A 10,195-nucleotide genomic window follows, 5' to 3' on the forward strand; every position below is an offset into this window, starting at 1 on the left:
AACGCCAGAATGGGCTTTTTGTGGTCGCCCTGTCTCCAAGAAAATATGGAATGAAAAGTGATCAAAAAGTCGTATGTGTTCCAATATGGTACCAATACAAACTACAGGACGTCCCGCAGAAAATAAGCCCCGCACAACTATGTCGACTGAAGAATAAAAAAGCCATGGCACGCAGAAGATGGAGACAGGAAATAATAAAAAAATTAAACATCTTTGAAAAAAATTAAAAGTAGTTCAGCAAGAAAAAAGCCCTATAGGTTTGCTATGGTAGTAATCGTCCCGACCCGCAGAATAAAGGTATCAGGTCATTCTTGTTGCAGTTTGTGTACAATAGAAACAAGATGCACAGAAAGAGCGGAATTTCATTTGTTTTCGATTTCTCTCCACTTAGAATTTCTTTAATGTTTTTCAGTACATTATATAGTGTGAGGGATTAGCGTTTAGGATCGGTAGCAACCTGGGCATAAGCAGTCAGAGACAGTGACAAGTGGGATAAAGTCTTTAGTCCAGGCTTCACCTGGGCTTATTTCCGTGCAAACAAAGCAAAAACAGGCCTTAACTTCAGGCCAACATAAAGTAAATCCTGCTCGTCTGAGCACTTACTAAACATGGAGCGTCCCTGTCTACACACTTGTAAACAAATGGTATCTGCACACAGCCAGCCAGGCTCTTAGACCTGCAAAGGTCTCAGCTCTCTTCCAGGCCCTGTAGGTCCAGGCTTTATAAGGCCTGGTACCAGCCTCACCTGGTACGTGGGAGTGGCCATCCCACCCTTCGCTTTGACCACTCCAGGAAAAGCCGCCCGGATTATGCGGCTTGGAGCCACTTACACACTACAACGTGTCAGTAACTTAATGTTACTGACACCCGACTGCCGGCTTCCTCCACCGAGCCCAGGCTGCTCGGTGGCACGTATCTGCCCAAGTGCTCCCCAAAGCCTCATAGGAGAGCATCCTAGGCGAAATATATCTGCCCTCCAGCACTTTGCCGGTCACCATCTCACATACCTTCCCCCTCTGTTCGAGCCTGTGGGGTCTGACACCTTTAGCCGCCATGCAATGCGTCCTTGATAAGGCATCGGCATTGCCCTGTAGCTTTCCGGCCCTGTGTTCTACCGAAAAACTAAAGTTTTGCAGGGTCAGGAACCATCTAGTGACTCTGGCATTTCTTTCTTTTGCCTGTGACATCCAGTTTAAGGGGGAGTGGTCTGTGATCAGCCTGAAGTGCCGACCTAGCAGGTAATATTTTAGGGATTCCAGGGCCCACTTGATGGCTAGGCACTCCCGTTCAACAATACTGTAATTTTTTTCCGGCGGCGTGAGCTTCCTGCTCAGATAGATCACGGGATGTTCCTCTCCCTCTACTTCCTGGGACAGAACTGCTCCCAGTCCCACATCGGACGCGTCTGTTTGGACAATAAATTCTCTTTTAAATTGGGTGTGACTAACACTGGACGTCTACAGAGGGCCCGTTTTAACTCTTGGAACGCCTTTTCTGCATTAGGGTTCCACTTGACCATAACTGACTTACTGTTCTTGGTCAAGTCTGTTAGGGGCGCTGCTATGCTAGCAAAGTTTTGCACGAACCGCCTATAATACCCTACAATGCCTAAAAAAGCTCTCACCTGCTTTTTAGTTGTGAGTTGTGGCCAGTCCTGAACGGCTTCAACTTTATTGACCTGGGGTTTTATAATACCCCTACCTATTATATACCCCAGGTTTCGGGCTTCTTCAAGACCCAGGGCGCACTTCTTTGGGTTTGCTGTGAGCCCTGCTTTTCTAAGGGAGTTTAGTACTGCCTGTACCTTGGGTAGATGGCTGTCCCAGTCTTCGCTAAAGATGATGATATCATCTAAATATGCTGACGCATATTGACGATGGGGTTTGAGTATGATATCCATCAATCTTTGGAAGGTTGCTGGGGCTTCATGCAAACCGAAAGGTAGGCAGATGTACTGAAACAACCCTTCTGGTGTGGCAAACGCAGTCTTTTCTTTCACGCTCTCTGTAAGGGGAACCTGCCAGTAGCCTTTAGTAAGGTCGAGAGTGGAAAAATATCTGGCATGACCCAGTCTTTCAATTAACTCGTCCACTCTCGGCATTGATTATGCGTCAAATTTTGACACGTCATTTAGCTTCCGGAAGTCGTTACAGAAGCGCAGAGAGCCATCTGGTTTTGGTATCAGCACGATAGGGCTGGACCATTCGCTTTTCGACTCCTCGATTACTCCAAGGTCTAGCATTTTCTTGACCTCCTCTGAGATGGCTCGTCTGTGGGCTTCTGGAACCCTGTACGGTTTCAACTGAACCTTTACCCCTGGTTCAGTTATAATGTCGTGTTTTATGACACCAGTACGCCCTGGTATATCAGAGAACACATCTGAATTACGCTGTATAAATTCCCACGACTCTTGCTGTTGGGATTTGGACAGGGACCCTGATACACACACCTCTGGGACCCCACCATGGGGGGTGCTCACTGCAGTCAGGGCTTCTCTGTCCTTCCATGGCTTAATTATATTTCACAGAGTAGGCAGAGCAAAAAGTCTCCAAATTTAACTTGAGTAGCCCTTTCACAGTGGTGACTTGAATTAAAAAATATAATTTTTATTTTGAACTTTTTAAAAATGCACATATAGGGGCACAACACATAAAACAACAAAAACAAAAAAAAGGTAAGTAAGGGGCGTGGTAAATACCATCCAACCACACCGTCACTAAAGATGGGCATCCAATTGTGCTGTGTGTGTGGGTGTTTGTGTGATCTGGTCACCGGCGACCACGAAGTTTTTTTGTCCTGCTTAAAGCCGGTAATGTATGAGGCAGGGGTATATTGGTACTTGGGGTTTGTAAGATTATCCCCAGTTGTTTTGGTCTTTTTTATTTATAAAGCCCACACACCGTAGATGGATGCAATTTTTAGTGATTTGAACGTTCGTTTCTTCACAATTCTTTTTTGCCCCCCCCCCCTTTTTTTTTCAAAGGAGGGTAGAGGTACCTGACCAATTCCTAAATGGATAGTCGGAATTGGCCTTGGCCGTAGGGATCATCTCCCGAGGTTGCTAGATATGTATGATGCCAACCTCCAGAGAGAGTCTCCCGGTTAGTATAGGACGGCCTCGCCTCTATAGATAAGGGTCGTAGTGTAAATACTTGACCCAAGCATATTCGAATTTCCCTTTTTAGTATGCTGATTCTCGTATTTAATTGCTCGACGCGTTTCACCACTTCAATTCTCGTGCATCATCAGGAGCATTATAAATCGGGATTGAGTAGAGACAGTATAGATGATATCATGAGGTCACCAATAGACCAATTGATAAAGAAACGAATATCTTAATTTTTGGAGGGCCTGTTCATGCAGCAGGTTTCTCAAAGGATCGGGTCTAGCCTGGGTAGAAAGTTCGATACTCAAATTTCTCTTATTGACAAAAGCAATAATTTGAGATTTGCCAGAGATAGCGTATCCTAATGACCCAAATCAGCCTTGAATGCGAATGTCTGGCGTGGGGTGTTCAGGACTGATACGGGAATGTTCAAGCTGCTACTACTCACAGAAACATACCATAGGGATGCAGTATTATGCTGTGAGTAAAGTAGTATTGGAGCAATCCGTCTCTGTCCAGAGATTGGATAGCCGGTTCGTCCTATGCAATATGCATACTGGGACACTAAGCCGGTATCGCAAGGGTTTTTGTGCCTGTGCTTATTCAGGACACATATCCCCAGGTGAGGAAAAGGAGAGAAGCACTAGCCCCCTGCTTCTCTATAGAGAACACCCCGTTCACCAATCTGCTGCTTCTTTAGCTATCACATAAACAGACTAGTGGTTTACTAGCCCGTTACGTGTAGGAGCTTATCTAACAGAACCCGCCCGAGTTTCTTTTCCCAGAGTGTCAGAATTGACAGAAGAAAAGGATGGATACAAGATGAAAATAACAAAAGTTGGTGTCCATAGCCCAGATGGTAGGCTTACCATCTGGGCTATGGACACCAACTTTTGTTATTTTCATCTTGTATCCATCCTTTTCTTCTGTCAATTCTGACACTCTGGGAAAAGAAACTCTGTTTATGTGATAGCGTCCCAGTATGTATATTGCATAGGACGAACCGGCTATCCAATCTCTGGACAGAGACGGATTGCTCCAATACTTCTTTACTCACAGCATAATACTGCATCCCTATGGTATGTTTCTGTGAGTAGTAGCAGCTTGAACATTCCCGTATCAGTCCTGAACACCCCACGCCAGACATTCGCATTCAAGGCTGATTTGGGTCATTAGGATACGCTATCTCTGGCAAATCTCAAATTATTGCTTTTGTCAATAAGAGAAATTTGAGTATCGAACTTTCTACCCAGGCTAGACCCGATCCTTTGAGAAACCTGCTGCATGAACAGGCCCTCCAAAAATTAAGATATTCGTTTCTTTATCAATTGGTCTATTGGTGACCTCATGATATCATCTATACTGTCTCTACTCAATCCCGATTTATAATGCTCCTGATGATGCACGAGAATTGAAGTGGTGAAACGCGTCGAGCAATTAAATACGAGAATCAGCATACTAAAAAGGGAAATTCGAATACGCTTGGGTCAAGTATTTACACTACGACCCTTATCTATAGAGGCGAGGCCGTCCTATACTAACCGGGAGACTCTCTCTGGAGGTTGGCATCATACATATCTAGCAACCTCGGGAGATGATCCCTACGGCCAAGGCCAATTCCGACTATCCATTTAGGAATTGGTCAGGTACCCCTACCCTCCTTTGAAAAAAAAAGGGGGGGGGGCAAAAAAGAATTGCGAAGAAACGAACGTTCAAATCACTAAAAATTGCATCCATCTACAGTGTGTGGGCTTTATAAATAAAAAAGACCAAAACAACTGGGGATAATCTTACAAACCCCAAGTACCAATATACCCCTGCCTCATACATTACCGGCTTTAAGCAGGACAAAAAAACTTCGTGGTCGCCCGTGACCAGATCACACAAACACCCACACACACAGCACAATTGGATGCCCATCTTTAGTGACGGTGTGGTTGGATGGTATTTACCACGCCCCTTACTTACCTTTTTTTTGTTTTTGTTGTTTTATGTGTTGTGCCCCTATATGTGCATTTTTAAAAAGTTCAAAATAAAAATTATATTCCATGGCTTAATTAGGTTTACATGGTACAACTGTTCTGGCTTCCGCCTACCCGGCTGGTACACCTTATAGTTTACCTCTCTGACTTTTTCAATTATTTCATAGGACCCTTGCCATTTTGCTAGGAATTTACTTTCTAGGGTGGGCACCAACACTAGTACCCAATCCCCAGGGTTGAAGGTTCTCACTTTGGCGGACCTGTTATATACCTGGCTTTGGGCTTCTTGAGCCTGCTGTAAATGTTCTCTAACAATGGGCATGACCGCCGCAATTCGATCTTGCATGAGGGAGATGTGTTCAATAACACTCATGTAGGGGGTGGACTCGTGCTCCCAGGTCTCCTTAGCTACATCAAGGAGCCCTCGGTGATGTCTACCATAAACTAATTCAAAGGGAGAGAACCCAGTGGAGGATTGTGGGACTTCACGGATTGAGAACATTAAATATGGCAGCAGACAGTCCCAGTCCTTCCCATCCTTATTGACTACCTTTTTTAGCATGCTTTTTAGGGTCTTATTAAATCTCTCAACCAGACCATCCGTCTGTGGGTGGTACACAGACGTCCGTAAGTGCTTAATATTCAGCAGCTCACACAATTCCTTCATGACCTTTGACATAAAGGGGGTTCCTTGGTCCGTCAGGATCTCTTTTGGTATGCCCGTGCGGGAGAACATGTGAAGTAGTTCATTTGCAATACCCTTGGATGACGTATTGCGTAAAGGAACGGCTTCGGGGTAACGGGTGGCGTAGTCTACAACCACTAATATATGTTGGTGACCCCGGGCAGACTTTACCAAGGGCCCAACTAGGTCCATAGCGATCCGCTCAAATGGCACCTCTACGATGGGCAAGGGCACTAAGGGGTTCCGGTAATGGGGCATAGGAGCTGTTATTTGACACTCCGGGCACGACTCACAGTAACTTTTACATCACCATGTACCCCAGGCCAGAAAAAACGCTGAAGGATGCGTTCCTTAGTCTTTTCGCTCCCAAGATGACCTCCCAGCACATGCTTGTGTGCCAGGTCTAAGACCATCCTGCGATAAGACTGAGGTACCACCAGCTGTTCCACAACCTCCCCACGGACCTTGTCAACCTGATACAACAATTCTTGGTTGACTGCCAGGTGTGGAAACACAATATCAGCCCCTGGTAATTGAGGCTCCCCATTTATCACTTTAACATTTTTCCTGGCCTTTACTTAGGTGGGGTCTCGGAGCTGCTCAGTTCCGAAATTGGCACGGGAGACTTCTAAGTCAGGCATAGCAACCACTTCGTCCTGTACCTCCGTCTCACCCGCCAGTACTGTTAAGGGAAAGTTATCCCCATTCTCTTGGGTCACCCCTACTGCCGGAACCGTACCCTCAGGGTCAAACGGTTCTGGACACACATCATACACATTTGCATCATCATGAACCTTATTTGCAGACAACCCACGGTGTCGCCACAAGTCCCAAAATAGGGGAAAGTCTCTCCCGAGGATCACGGTGTGCATTAGGGATTTTACGACGCCCACCTCATGGGTGGCAAGTCCACACGGAGTCTCAAGTCTTACAAGGGCAATAGGATACTCCTTGGTGTCCCTATGCACACACACAACCCCCATGCGATGGCCGGTGACTGTTGTTGGATCGACCAAGCTGGAATGCACCAGCGTAACCAAGCTCCCTGAGTCCAGTAGAGCTGTCACCGCAAAGTCATTCACCTTTATGTGACATAATGGTCGATCAGTCTCTGACGCAGTCTCTGCAGAACATACTGGCCGTGCGAACATCGACCTCCGCCGGGCAAAGTCACAGTCCATTGGTTCCACGGTAAGTGGACAGTTGGCGGCAATATGCCCGGGCTCACGGCAGCGCCAACACAGTATGGGGCCCCGGTCCCCTTGGGGTTCTACCCGGGATCGGACTGTCCAGTTGGGACTCGTCTTCTGTCCCAAACAATCCCCCTCTGAGCCGCTTCCCTTTGGGACACTTTTGACACCCCTTACATACGGAAGTCTTACCAGGTGCTCCGGCCGACTTGCTGTTCCCGGGGTTGGAACGTCCAGGAGGCACGGCTTGCAATAAGTCCTCCGTGGCTTTATACCTCTCGACGAGGCTCATGAGTTGGTCCACGTCCTGGGGACCCCCTTGTCCCACCCAGCGCTGAATTGCAGGGGGCAACGAGCGGATGAACTTGTCCAGAACCACTTTTTGTACGATCTCCGCCGGGGACGACTGCTCTGGTTGCAGCCACTTTCTCACCAAGTGGAACAGGTTGTACATCTGGGATCGAGCTGGCAGGTCGTCAGCGAAAGTCCAGGCGTGTACGCGTCGGGCCCGCACATTGGTGTCCACGCCCAAGCGTGCCAGGATCTCACCTTTCAGCTTAGTATAGTCCTTGGCATCCTGCTCACCGAGATCAAAATAGGCCTTTTGGGGTTCTCCTGTCAGGAACGGCGCTACTACCTCAGCCCACTGAGGTGCCGGTAGTTTCTCCCTTTCTGCCACTCTTTCAAAGACTGTGAGATAGGCCTCAATGTTATCGGTGGGTGTCATCTATTGTAAGGCCGCCTGCACTGCGGTACGGGTGGTGGGGAGCGAACCAGCCGATCTCTGCACACTTTGCGCCACCGCCAGGAGTTGCTCTTGCAGCTGTTGGTTAACCCGCTGTTGCTCCTGCAAGGCTAAACGATTGGCTTCCACCAGTAGAGCATTAGTCTCGGCCTGAGCTCTCATGGCCTCCTCATGGACCTTTTGCTGGGTCGCCGTCATTAGCGTCAGCTGTTTCATCAGATCCTCCATCTTGGCCGTATTGGGTTGCCGCGCCGTTGCAGCCTTCACCCAGGACATAGGGGTCACAGCACTCTCCAGTCAATCTCTCTTGGGGCGATTGCCCTTAGCAACTGTTCTCCAGCTGCTGCAGCAAAATGTCCATTAATTGGTGTATGTCTCTTTAAGACCGCTGCCAGCATCCAAACACCATATGTAAGGGATTAGCGTTTAGGATCGGTAGCAACCTGGGCATAAGCAGTCCGAGACAGTGACACATGGGATAAAGTCTTTAGTCCAGGCTTCGCCTGGGTTTATTTCTGTGCAAACAAAGCAAAATACAGGCCTTAACTTCAGGCCAACATAAAGTAAATCCTGCTCGTCTGAGCACTTACTAAACATGTAGCATCCCTGTCTACACACTGGTAACCAAATGGTATCTGTACACAGCCAGCCAGGCTCTTAGACCTGCAAAGGTCTCAGCTCTCCCCCCAGGCCCTGTAGGTCCAGGCTTTATAAGGCCTGGTACCAGCCTCACCTGGTACGTGGGAGTGGCCATCCCACCCTTCGCTTTGACCACTCCAGGAAAAGCCGGCCCGGATTATGTGGCTTGGAGCCACTTACACACTACAACGTGTCAGTAACTTAATGTTACTGACACCCGACTGCCAGCTTCCTCCACCGAGCCCAGGCTGCTCGGTGGCACGTATCTGCCCAAGTGCTCCCCAAAGCCTCATAGGAGAGCATCCTAAGCGAAATATATCTGCCCTCCAGCACTTTGCCGGTCACCATCTCACAATAGTAAATTACATAGTACCATTGGGAAATACAACTTGTCCCGCAAAGAACAACCCCCAGCAGCGAGATCAATGGAGAAATAAAGGAGTTATCATTGTTTAAAAGAGGGGAGAAAAAAACGGAGAAGAGCCTCATCACTAAGGGGTGAAGGGATCCTGTCCGCTGCCTGACCCACCATGAACTAACTTATGGTGCTGTTAAGGCAGGGAGCCGCTGCTGTATTTTGTAGGCCTCCTTCACACGGGCGATAGCGATATCGCCGCTAGAAAATCACAACGACTAGTTAGCCATTTCTCGCAGCCGTAATCCGGCCCGACCGTCTGCATTCACCCTAATAGCACGCTATTCATATATATGTATGAAACTACTTTGAATGTACCTTAATACTTCCCATGTCTCTCCAGACTGCAGCCCTCTATGGGTTAATTGCGTAGGTGTTTTTACGTTTTCTTGGTCACGCAGTCTATTGGCATGAATGGACGTTTTTGGGCGATCATGTCCAGCATTTCCTCACTCATTCACATGATTGTGAGCGTTGTTTTTAGTATAAAAAAATACGTTGCACCTTGGAAAACCTTCGCTCTGCAAACATCCTGGGGATGCCTTCTAAGGCCCATATAAAGGCACTTGTAAGCTCTTCGCAGCGTTGGATGCTGCTATAATGCCTCCCCCTCCCTTTCTTTGTCCAGCTCTCATAGAAGTCTATGGGAGCCACCGCCGTATATAACCGAAGCTCCAAAACTGTCTTTTTACCCAGCGTATATGTGTCGGTGCGTATTTCGGTCACATATGTTCCATTTTTGACGTCTCAAGGTTTTTACATGCCATATATTGGCCCATGTGAATGGATGCATTGGCAACCGCAGGCTCAGATAGTCGCGTATATCGCTCTGGTGTAAAAACGTTGGCGTTTATGCGCTCGTGTCAATGAAGCCTAAGGCTGCTATGCAGTGTAGTTGCACATGAACAGGGCTTTTGATCCATTCAAACTTCGCGCTATAGTGCAGGACTTTGAAAAAAACTGTGGGAAGATAGGATCCCGCCCCGTTTTTCCTGAACGTAGTAGTAACTTTCGCTCTGACCTCTGTGTTATTGGGGCGATGTCAATGGGCGCACAATCACTGGACAGTTCGGGGTCCCAAGCGACAGACCCCAGCCGATCGGCTATTGATGACCTCTTCTGAGGATGCAACATCAGTAGTATATACTGTATGCTTAACAATGCTCCTATTTTAAAGGGATGTTCGTATCTATCTATCTATCTATCTATCTATCTATCTATCTATCTATCTATCCATCTCATATCTATCTATCCATCTCATATCTATCTATCTATCTATCTATCTATCTATCTATCTATCTATCTTTCTATCTATCTATCTATCTATCTATCTATCTATCTATCTATCTATCTATCTATCTATCTATCTATCTATCTATCTATCTATCCATCTCATATCTATCTATCTATCTTTCTATCTATCTATCTATCTA

Source organism: Eleutherodactylus coqui, chromosome 13 (genome assembly GCF_035609145.1).
Source record: "Eleutherodactylus coqui strain aEleCoq1 chromosome 13, aEleCoq1.hap1, whole genome shotgun sequence".
NCBI classification, from domain to species: domain Eukaryota; kingdom Metazoa; phylum Chordata; class Amphibia; order Anura; family Eleutherodactylidae; genus Eleutherodactylus; species Eleutherodactylus coqui.